Raw genomic sequence first — 11,343 nt, 5'->3', positions numbered from 1 at the left:
TCTTATTTCTCCACTACCATATACTATATTTTCTCTCTCCTTTCACTCTGACTCTGCTGTAGGGTAGCTGAGTGGCACAGAAGATAGATCCCTGGTCCTGGGGCCAAGAGGCCCTGAGCCTCCATACCACCCCTTAGGCCCTGCATCCACCTAGCCCTATGGTCCTGGGCAGGCCTTCCAATCCCAGCCCCTTGCAAGAAGTAAAAAAGAAAATGTGTTATATCTGACCACTCTCCCCCCATTCTCTCCTCCTTTATTCACATCCCCACCCCTTCCCCCTGCTACCCCCTCCTTCTTACTCCAGATGTCTATACCCCATTGAGTATATTTGCTGTTTCCTCTCCTAGCCATCTCTGATGAGAGCAAAGGTTCCCTCATTCCCCCTTGCCTCCCCCCTTCCATATCATTGCAATAGCTCATTGTAATAAAAAAAAAATCTTATTATGTGAAATATCTTGGACTATTCCCCCTCTCCTTTTTCTTTCTCCCATTCCATTTCCCTTTTTTTCTTATTGACTCCATTTTTACACCATATTTTATCTTCGAATTCAGCTTTCTCCTGTGCTTCAACTATAAAAAGCTCCCTCTACCTGCTCTATTAACTGAGAAGGTTCATATGAATATTATCAGTATCATTTTTCTATACATGCAGCTCATCCTCATTAAGTCCCTCATATTTCCCCCTCTCCTCCAATCTCCATGCTTCACCTGAGTCCTGTGTCTGAAGATCAAACCTTCTGTTCAGCTCTGGCCATTCCAAAAGGAACATTTGAAATTCCCCTGGTTCACTGAAAGTCCATCTTTTTCCCTGGAAGAGGACATTCAGCCTTGCTGGGTAGTTCATTCTTGGCTGCATTCTAAGCTCTTTTGCCTTCCAGTATATTGTATTCCAAGCCCTACGAGCTTCCACTGTAGTTGCTGCTAAGTCCTGTGTGATCCTGACTGAAGCTCCACAATATTTGAACTGTGTCCTTCTGGCTGCTTGTAATATTTTCTCTTTGACTTGGGAGTTCTGGAACTTGGCTATGATATTCCTAGGGGTTGGTTTTTTGGGATCTCTTTCTCAGGGGGATCGGTGGATTCTCTCCATTTCTATTTTGCCCTCTGCTTCTAGAATATCAGGGCAATTTTCCTGTATTAATTCTTTGAAAATGATGTCAAGGCTCTTTTCCTGATCATGACTTTCAGGTATTCCAATAATTTTTAAATTATCTTTTCTAAGTCTGTTTTCCATAGCAGTTGTTTTTTCAATGAGATATTTCACATTTTCTTCTAATTTTTCATTTTTTTGGTTTTGAAGTATTAATTCCTGATTTCTGGTAAATTCATCAATCTCCCTGAATTCTATTCTTTGTCTAAAGGATTTGTTCTCCTCAGAGAGTTTTCTTATCTCTTTTTCCATCTGGCCAATTTTGCTTTTTAAAGCATTCTTCTCCTCAGTAACTTTCTGAACTGTTTTATCCATTTGACCTAAGCTGGTTTTTAGCATGCTATTTTCTTCAGCAATTTTTTGGATTTCCTTGACTAAGCTGCTGACTTCATTTTCATGTTTTTCCTTCATCTCTCTCTCCTTTCTTTTCCCAGTTTTTCCTCCAACTCCCTCATTTGATTTTCAAAGTCTTTTTTGAGCTCTGTCATAGCCTGAGCCCAATTTCTGTTTTTCTTGGAGTCTTTAGATGCAGGAGCTTGTGCTTCCTCATCTTCAGACTGAGTATTTTGATCCTTCTTGGGCTCATTTGCAAAATATTTCTCAATAGTCTTCCTCTTATTTCTCTGCTTGCTCATTTTCCCAGCCTGGGCCTGGTTTTGGGGTGCTTCCTGAGCTTTTGGGACGCTCCCACAAGGGTCTCAGTGTGTCAGGCTCTGTCCTCCCTCCTGGTCTGTGAATGACCATAAGCACCCCCCTCTGCCACGGGGTCGAGGTGGGGGGGGCCCTGTTTTTCTATGGGGGGGCCTAGACTGGGATCAGGATCTGAATGTGGTCAGAGCCCTAGAGTCCTGTTCCAGGGGCAGAGGACAGAGCTGGGCAGTCTCTCTTCACTCCCCTCCCTCAGCTCAATGGGCTCATGCCCTGGGGGCTCCTGCTTACCGGCTCCACCTGCTTCTGTTTCCAGGTCTGGGCTGGGGAAAGACCAAGCTGCTAGCTGTGTGCCCTGAGGGCTGGGCTCCCTGTGCTCACTCTGGCAGAGGTTCCCCGCTGTTCCACCACTTTGTGCCCGGTGCTCCCCGGGGTGCAACTCAGGAGACTCCTCCACTGCTGTGAGCCACGGCTCCCAGCGCCCCGGGGCTGCCTCTGGGAGGCTAAAGTTCTTTTGCTCTGGCTGGTCGACCCCCCAACCCCGGGGAGCAGAGCCTTTCTGCTCTTTTCCAGGTTACCTTGAGTAGGAGAACTGCCTCAATGGGTCCCTTTGTGGGTTCTGTCTCTCTTAAGTTTAGTTAGAGTCCTTAGCTGATGAGTTTTATCAGAGAGCTCCTAAGACTCGATCCCTTCTTGTTGCCATCTTGGCTCCCCACTCTGTCCCTCTTCAAAAGTGTTCTGTGGGGCAGCCGAGTGGCACAGTGGACAGAGCACTGGCCCTGGGACCAAGAAGCCCCAAGCCCACATCCCACCCCAGAGACCCAGCAACCACCCTGCCCCATGGTCCTGGACAAGCCACCCAATCCCACCACCTTGCAAAAAAGAAAAAAGAAAATGTGCTGACTACCCTCTCCCATTTTCTACCCCCTCCTCTACCACCTCCCCTCCTCCTCCCCTCCTCCTGTCCCCTTTCTCCCATCCCTTTCCTTTTTTCCTCTAGGATAAAAGATTTCTATACCCTAATAAGTGTGTATGTTGTTTCCTTTCTGAGTCATTTCTGATGATAATGAAGCTCACTCATTCCCCCTCACCTTCCCCCCTTTCTACTCCATTGCAAAAACTTTTTCTTAATTCTTTTCTGTAAAATATTTTAGCCCATTCTACCTCTCCTTTCCCTCTCTCAGTACATTCCCTTTTTGCCTATTGATTTCATCTTTACAATATATTATATCTTCAAATTCAGCTCTCTCCTGTGCCTGTTCTCATGCTGCCATCTTGGTTCCATCTCTTTCTTCCCAAATCAATGAAAAGCTATGTGGTGGAACTAAGCTGGCTGATGTCGATTTCTTTTCTTTTTTTTTTTTTTTTTGCAAGGCAATGGGGTTAAGTGACTTGCCCAAGGTCACACAACTAGGTAATTATTAAGTGTCTGAGGCTGGATTTGAACTCAGGTACTCCTGACTCCCGAGCCGGTGCTCTATCCACTGTGCCACCTAGCCCACCCCATGTAGATTTCTTTTGTAAAAGGGGCTGATGAGGGCTTGCATGATCCATTTGATCTTATAGGAAAGATATTTTTGTCTAAAGAGCCGCTGCACCTTGCAGTGGAATAAGACATGCCCTAGCACCTTGTGGAGAGGACACAATGCGGTCCTCTCTTTTGATTCCCAAGTTGCCTCCAAGATTCCTCGTAAAGGGGGTGGTGGAGGGTGGGACACGTTCATTGGTATTTTCCCCCAGTTTCCATGAAAGTGAGCCTCTTTTCTCATGCTGTCTCTACTCTGGACTTTTAGGAAATGCAAGTAGAAAAGGATGGCTAGAGCAGCATATGGTGAACCTGAATGAAATGCTCCTAGACCTCCAGTTCTTGACTGTCTTCTTCTGTCTTTTAATTTCCTTTTCAGGGCACAGAGCAGAGACTAGACTTTTTGAAAATGAATTTATTTTGCAAGCTCTAGTATATCCAAAGGTTCAAACATTCCTGAATTTAATTGTTTGGGCAACAAGCCTCCTGGAAGAAGATTTCCTAAACATCATGTTCTCTGGAGAAAGAAAAGGCACATCAATGTGGTCCATGCAGGAGACCTGGACCTTGCCAACACTCTGTGTTACTGCTGTGAGTTGCCCAGATAATGTTGGTAGAAGGGGAATGAGGAATGTTTGCTGAGCAACATTTTCTCCAGGGAAGTGTCTTCATCACCTTTGAGTATTTTTTTCTTTCTGGAATTATTCAAAGGATTCTGTAAGTCATTTTGGATGTTATACATTTGCTGGGGGCAAAAATAAAACAGTTCCATACCCATGCCCACATTGTGCATTGAATGTTGATGTGGGAGTTAGGGATGCTGTTACTAATTTTGGAGAAACCTAGCCATGAGTTGTACCTAACTTTTAGTTTATAGATTTTCCTAGAGAAGTCTGAGTGGAGGGACAGTAACCAGGGCTAGTGACCAGGGATCAGTCACCCCACTATTGGACCTGGTCCTCGAGAACCCAGTCCTCGGAGAGGGATTGGAGTCATGTGTTATGGGATATATTAATGATGACTTCTATGTAAGAAATGTCAGAGAGGATATCATCAAGGACATATTGACCAGAAAAAGAAATGAACTAGGGATAGCAAGGAACAACCCAACTTAAAATATTAAAAGATCCAGAGGAAAGCTTCCACCATCTACTATATACTGTGTTCTAGACTAATTATATGAATATAAAGTTCTCATCAAACTCCAATTATTGCCAGAAGGATGGGACAAGGGTAAGAAAAGGGCTCATCCACTTCCCATCATACTTCACTGCTTTTAGAGAAGTATCACTTTTTTATATTTTTTGTCTTTATGTCATCATTATTTCCTAACATATCTCTCTTTCCCAGGGAGTTATCCTTTGAAACCAAGAAGAAAAAAAAAGCAGAGCAAAAGCAAACCACATGGCAGTCAAGTCCGACAGTATATGCAATGGTTAGAGACTCAAGATCCTCCATTTCTGTAAAGAAAAGAAGCTTCATTTGCTTATTTCTCACCTGGGCCTAGGCTCGGTTGTGTTCAGTCTGATTTATGTTGTTATTATTCTTTCTGTTTACATCATTGGTGGCACTGGGTACACTTTTCCTGATATTTCCTTCAGTATCAGTTCATATTTATCTTCCCATGCTACTCTAAATTTATAATATTCCTGATTTTTGTGGTACAGTAATGTTCCATTCATGTATATTCATGTACTACAATTTGTTTAGCCATTCTCTAATCAATGGATGTCTATTTTTGTTTTCAATTTTTTGTTTCCACAGAAGTCTTGCTATGAGTATTTTGGTGTATATGAGACCTGCTGGGACCAGCCGAAGCTTATCTGAGAATTGCAAAGGGGTGGGCTCCAGGAAGGGAGGAGGCCCTACAATAATAGAAAATAATGAAATGCAACATCCCTGAAACAGTCTCTTTCCACTGGGAAACATGGATTGTAGTCAGGGATCAGTTTGGTGCTTGGGAGAGCCCTAAAACTATAAAGACTATAGAGACTCCTCTCTTCCCCCTTCCCCTTGCCCCTCTCCATCCCTGAGTTTAAGCATCTGGCTTCATTACCTACTTCAGTTTCTATCCTCCTCTTCAAAATAATTAGGTTACTTCTCCCTGACCTCTGACACCAAGGCCAGGGCCACAAGAACCCCTTAGGAAGGATAAAGGAGAAGGATCTGTGGAGTCTAGAGTTGGAAGAAACCCTTTAAAGTTCCTTTAGTTGAAGCCCTTATTTACTAAGGAGGAAACTGAAGCCTGAAATGGCAGATGATGGGAGAGATGACTTGCTTGAGGTCATGAAGGACATGATCCAGCTGATTTTCCTAGCCAGGCTTTCGGAATCCAAACTCTTTCCTCCATGGGACCTGCACCTAGAGCTTAGTCTTTCTTCTGTATGTTGTATTTGCAGGAATAAATGTGTAAGAGGGACAAAGGCTCCCTTTGGCTGCCACTACTACTGATATGTAAGCAGAGGCAAGCAGGTTTATCCTCTTCCTCTTTTCTTTTTCTTTTTTTAAAGTTTTCTAAGAGTCAAATGAATTTGCCCAGCAGGGAGTTGATTATAGATGAATAAGCAGAAGCCCAAAAGACCAATGGAAAGATTAAGATGTGTTTATCCATGATATGAGGCATGGATGATGTTAGGAAGCCTTCTCCCTGACCTCTGAGACAAAGAAGTGGTAAAAAAGCAAGTCTGGGTCCCAATCCAATTGAGAATAAATAAGGTTTTGGATCTTCTGTGGACAGAGAAGGGGAATCATTTCTCAGCAGCAGTTTGAAAGGACCATTTTGGGCACCACCTGCTGGAGATAGTTGGTTGGTTGTTGGCCTTTGTTCTCAAAGAGGACCAAAATGACATCATTATAAAAGAATCAAGTTACAACATGTCTGTCTGACTGCAGCTGATCAGACCAATAAGAGCTCAGGATGCTCTAGCAGGTGGGGCACAAATAGGCCATGTTATAAGGTGGCAGGTGAAGAAGACAGATAAAAGACCAACATGGCAGATTGACCCTAAAGGCAGATGACATTGGATTTGACTTTAAAAAAAGAAAAAATATGGGGCAGCTAGGTGGCTCAGTGGATAGAGCACCAGCCCTGGGACTCCAGGAGGACCTGAGTTCAAATATGGTCTCAGACATTTACTCATTACCCAGCTGTGTGACCTTGGGCAAGTCACTTAACCCCATTGCCTTGCCAAAAAAAACTACTGAAAAAAAGAGCAATAATACCTACTGAAGTGCCCACACCTAGAAGTGTCCACCTAGGAGAGTGATAGTGGGAAGGGGAGATAGCGGGACGGGGCAGGCAGGGAGACTGACCAGGAGAAGGCTCCTGTCATCATCCAGATGAGAGATGTGTAAGGTGGGGGGAGATCTGTTAGCAGAGAGGAGGGGTCCTATGGGAAATATGTGGAAGCAGAAGAGAACTGAAGCAAAAGACATCTAGGAGCTCCCCAGAGAGCCATGCCATTCATATATCAGGATAGACCTTCCAAACCCTGGACGGTGGGGATGTTATTCTTCCCCACTAATGCATTAGTCAGGGAGAGATTGCTACTTATTTGTGAGAGGCAATGAATGGTTCTACTTCATGGTTTTCTTTATATGCTAACGTGCATGCTAACCAAAACATTTGATTTGTATTCCTTCCTGAGTTATGAAGTAGGGTCTGGACTGAAAGGAGATTGAGCCAAATTACTTTCCCCAAACTGAACCTAAATGACATAGGGATCCCAGAGTTCGGTGGAAGACTGATTAAAAGTAAAACTTTTAAAGGGGGGAGGAGGAGAATTTGCCCAGGGAAGTCTCAGCCCAGGAAAATCTGCAATCGAAAATTGCAAGATTCAGCCCCTGGGAGATAGTTGCTCCTTAGAATCCAAAAGCTTTCAACAAAACCAAATACTTGCCGCACCCATTACAAAAACATCCTCTAAAATGGAGCTGTCCTTAGCAGTCATTGCTATGGTCAGTTCCTCTCCAGGATGAAAAAAAGAAATAATATTCTTTTTTTGACATCTGTGTGCATAAGAGGAGCCTCTCCCCTTTCTTCTCTCCTCCTCTTCCTCCTTCTCCTCCCCTCCTCCTCCTTTTCCTCCTCCTTTCTCTCTGTTTGTCTCTCTCTCTGTTTGTCTCTCTCTCTCTCTCTCTCTCTCTCTCTCTCTCTCTCTCTCTCTCTCTCTCCCCCACTCTCTCCCCTCCCCTTCCCCAAGATGTGAAATTCCTTAGATGGGGAAAACTCTTTGACAAAGTATGACTGCCTTGTCCTCAGTACCTGATGTCTTTTTGACACATATTAATCATCAGTTCCCTGCTGGTTCCTGTACCTAAACTAGATCCTTCTGTTTGGCCTTTAAAAAGAGTGTGTGTGTGTGTGTGTGTGTGTGTGTGTGTGTGTTGAGGGGGGGTGTTAAACATGAACTACAGATGTGGAGAGCAAGCCAGAAACAGAGAGAGGGAAGAGAGACAGAAATAATACAGATGATAGGAAGTCAGAGAGAGAGAGAGAGAGAGAGAGAGAGAGAGAGAGAGAGAGAGAGAGAGAGAAGAGAGGAGAGAGACAGAGTAGAGAGAAAGACGAGACAGAGAGACTAGAAAGAAAGAGATGTGAGAGAGAGAGGGAGGGAGGGAGAGAAGAGGGAGAGGTGGGGGGAGGCCCCTCTTATGTACACAGATGTCAAAAAAGAATATGGTTTCTTTTTTTCATCCTGAAGGGGAACTGATCATAGAGAGAGAGGAGAGAGACAGAGTTAGAGAGACTAGAGAGAGAGAGAGAGAGAAGAAGAGAAGAGAGAAAAGACTAGAGAGAGACAGAGCAAGAGATGAGAGATGAGAAAGAGTAGAGAGAAACCAGTCAGAGATAGAGAGAGACTAGAGAGACAGGAGAGACTAGAGAGACAGAGATAGAGACAGAGACAAAGACAGAAAGGAGAGACAGAGACAGAGAGAGACAGAGAGACAGAGTGAAAGAAACGAGAGACAGAGACAGAGAGAGACAGAGGAGAGAAGGGGGGCTGTATTCACATGGTCTCAGTTCCTGGGAAAGAGCAATCATGTGCTCTCCCCCCCTTCAGGACCTATGCACCTCAGGGAGACTTTGGCAGGATCCATATGCTGCCGATGTATTAGGAGGTAGCTCAGGTCCAGGAACTGGCCATTATTAAGTTTTAGTGGGACATCCTCAGGGTTGAACTTGGTGTCTCAGGGCTCAGAGCATCTAGTTCTGGACCCTGACTGGCATCTAGAAGGGGTCCAATGACCTGTCCCCTAAGGGGCAGAGATTGAATGGCAGCTGCAGTGGAGTCTGCAGACCATTTGGGTTCCTGGAGAAGTCAGTAGCTGCTCATGGAGCAGGTCCTGAATCTAAATTATTGAGGAATGCTTTTCCGGCTCCAGATTTCTAAGAAAATAATTGACGCACACTGTGCAATTACTTTCATTCTGAAGTGAGTGGGAGATGACATTTTATTTTTTATCCAAATACTTACCAAGTAAAAAAAAACAAGTTTTGATTATTAAACCCATTTCATAATTCATCCAAAAGCAGGCAATGAAAGAATCCTTTTGTTCCCAAAGAATTTAGAGGAGGAAGGAAGCTCAGAAGTAATTTAATCCAACCCCCTCTTTTAACAGACGAAGAATCTGAGGCTCCAAGAGGGGAAGGGACTTGCCTAGGACTATAGAACTGGAAAGAAAATCCATGTCCTCTGGATATTGGTCATTCAATTGGTCTGATATTGATCCAGCTGAGAAAATAATGAGCTGACTAAAATCTTTTGGACTATGACCCTGAAGAAAAGGGTTTCTAAACAGCTAATGTTGTCACACTGTCAGACGCTGCATTTGAGCGCTTAAGTCCTCCTAACTCCGGTACTCTTGATGTCACCACCTAGTTAACCCACCACCTAACTTTTCAACATATCGCACTTGTGAGTACCCCTTCCTCTACAAGTCGCTACTTACTACCTAGGTGATATCACTTAAGCTTTCAGATAATATTCTGGTTCTGAATTCAGAATGTCAGCTTAATCAAGTCCAAATAAGATGCAAATCAAATCCCACTCTGGATTCAAATAGTTCTTCTGCCTGTGTGAGTAATTTAGCTCTGTATTTCCCAGTAGACAACAAAGGAAATTATGAAAAATAAATGCAAAATGCACACCAAGAATAGGGCTATTGCAAGGAATTATATGAATTATTAGAAAGCACTGAGCAGCTGTAAAAAAAAAATCTACACAAGCCTGGTAAGTCTCAAATTGTGAGACAACTGGTGGGCAGAGGGAACCATAACAAGGTCTAATTTCTGGAGGACATGTGCTTATGGATAACTTCCTACTATAGATAATTTCCTGATATAAACACATTCCTATTGGTGCCACTCAAAACCCTTCATAAGAACTATGGACTGAAAAAGCAATAGAAACTCTAGCTGTCTTATCTATTTCATAAACAATTAAAAAGAGCAAACCCACCTGAAGATAACCTCCTTTTCATGTTTCTCTACATTTTCAGTTGCCATTGTTTTTGACAGAAAAATATTATAATCAGTTCCTGAAAACGAACCTTGTCACATTTAGCAGGAGAATAAGATTTGATCTCTCAGCATTACAGACAAAAAAGAATAACACTGTGCTTGGCTTTCATTATTATCAGAAACAAAAAGCATAATTTTAATTAACCAGCACCATTAAGAGAACCATATCTCTCATTCTACCAAAAAAAAATTCAGCTTACTGACACTAAATTGATCTATCCTTGAACTTCATTATAACAAAATGAAATATTCATGAAGAAGCAAAGGTTTGGATTATTGATGAATAAATGTGAGAATGAGGTGTTCCCTTTTGGCATTTGAGAAGATGAATGTCATACAGGCTAATGACTTTTTCTCAATAGGATCCCTTATTTTAAATTAATCCAATCATTTCTTTATAATGCTTTCTGAATAATCTGCTATGTCACTCCTCTGTTCATGTAAAGACTCTGGAAAAAAAAATTCAAATCTCCATGGGTTACTTGGTTACTATGGCTATTTATTCTCCTTGACAGAAACCAAGCCCATGCAATGAGATGCCAGAATCCCCTAGGCTTGCAGCACCATGATGCAGCCTACTGAAGGAAAGCAAGAACTCCAGTAGATGGGAGGCACTCTCTCCATGCTTTTACTTTTGTATTACATCTATCTGTTGACTGCTATCTTCTATTAGTCCCTAGGAAGAGAAAGGGTGGAGTCTCATCCATTTCTATCTCTCACAGGACTTGGGATACACAGCAGGAGCTTCATAAATATTTCTTAAATGAATTTCAAATGACTAGATTTTAAACTTCTCAAAAGGCTAATCCAGGCTGGGATAATACAAGGTTTCCAATAATACAAAGCCTTCAGTCCACAAGTCTTATGATATGAACTGAGACTAAGAGTCTCCAAGCAGCAATTCTCCCCTTGCTCCATGATTTCAGAATCATGACGGGAAGAGAATGGAAACAAAGGAAGAGGACAGGATGTGATTACAACATAGCCTAGAAAATCAAGGCCTTGATCCCTTTCTGGGCCTCTCTCATAGGAGTCAAAGGACTTTCCCAGAGAAAACAACTGAAGCCAGTACTTAAAGTCATACTGATCTTGTTCAGGCAAAACTGACCAAAGAATATTTCTGTTTCTCAAGGGGCAGGTTCATTATGGTTTTCAACAAATACCATCTGGAAGGCAAACAGATCCAGCAGCTAAAGAGGAAGTTTTAGGAGACATAAGATAAAAATAACCTCTCCAACAGCACAATAGGAAAACATTCATTTAAGTCTAAGAAAGAAATTTTGAAGCTGTTTTCCTACACAATATAGTTTTCTAAAATAAATAACATAGCTAATATTCACAAAAGAAATATGGAAATCAAGAGCATAGGAGTATTTTGGTTCAAAGTCATCTTGAGAAGGCTAAATAATAATTGAAGAGAATATATGTATTTAGAGTTGCTGGCATTCTTTAAATTTTATTTATTATCAATAAATTAATTTATTAAAGTAAATTTAA

This window comes from Macrotis lagotis, chromosome 8 (assembly GCF_037893015.1).
Source record: "Macrotis lagotis isolate mMagLag1 chromosome 8, bilby.v1.9.chrom.fasta, whole genome shotgun sequence".
Lineage (NCBI taxonomy): Eukaryota > Metazoa > Chordata > Mammalia > Peramelemorphia > Peramelidae > Macrotis > Macrotis lagotis.
The sequence above is the reverse complement of the archived record's forward strand: the minus strand, read 5'-3'. Positions refer to the sequence as shown.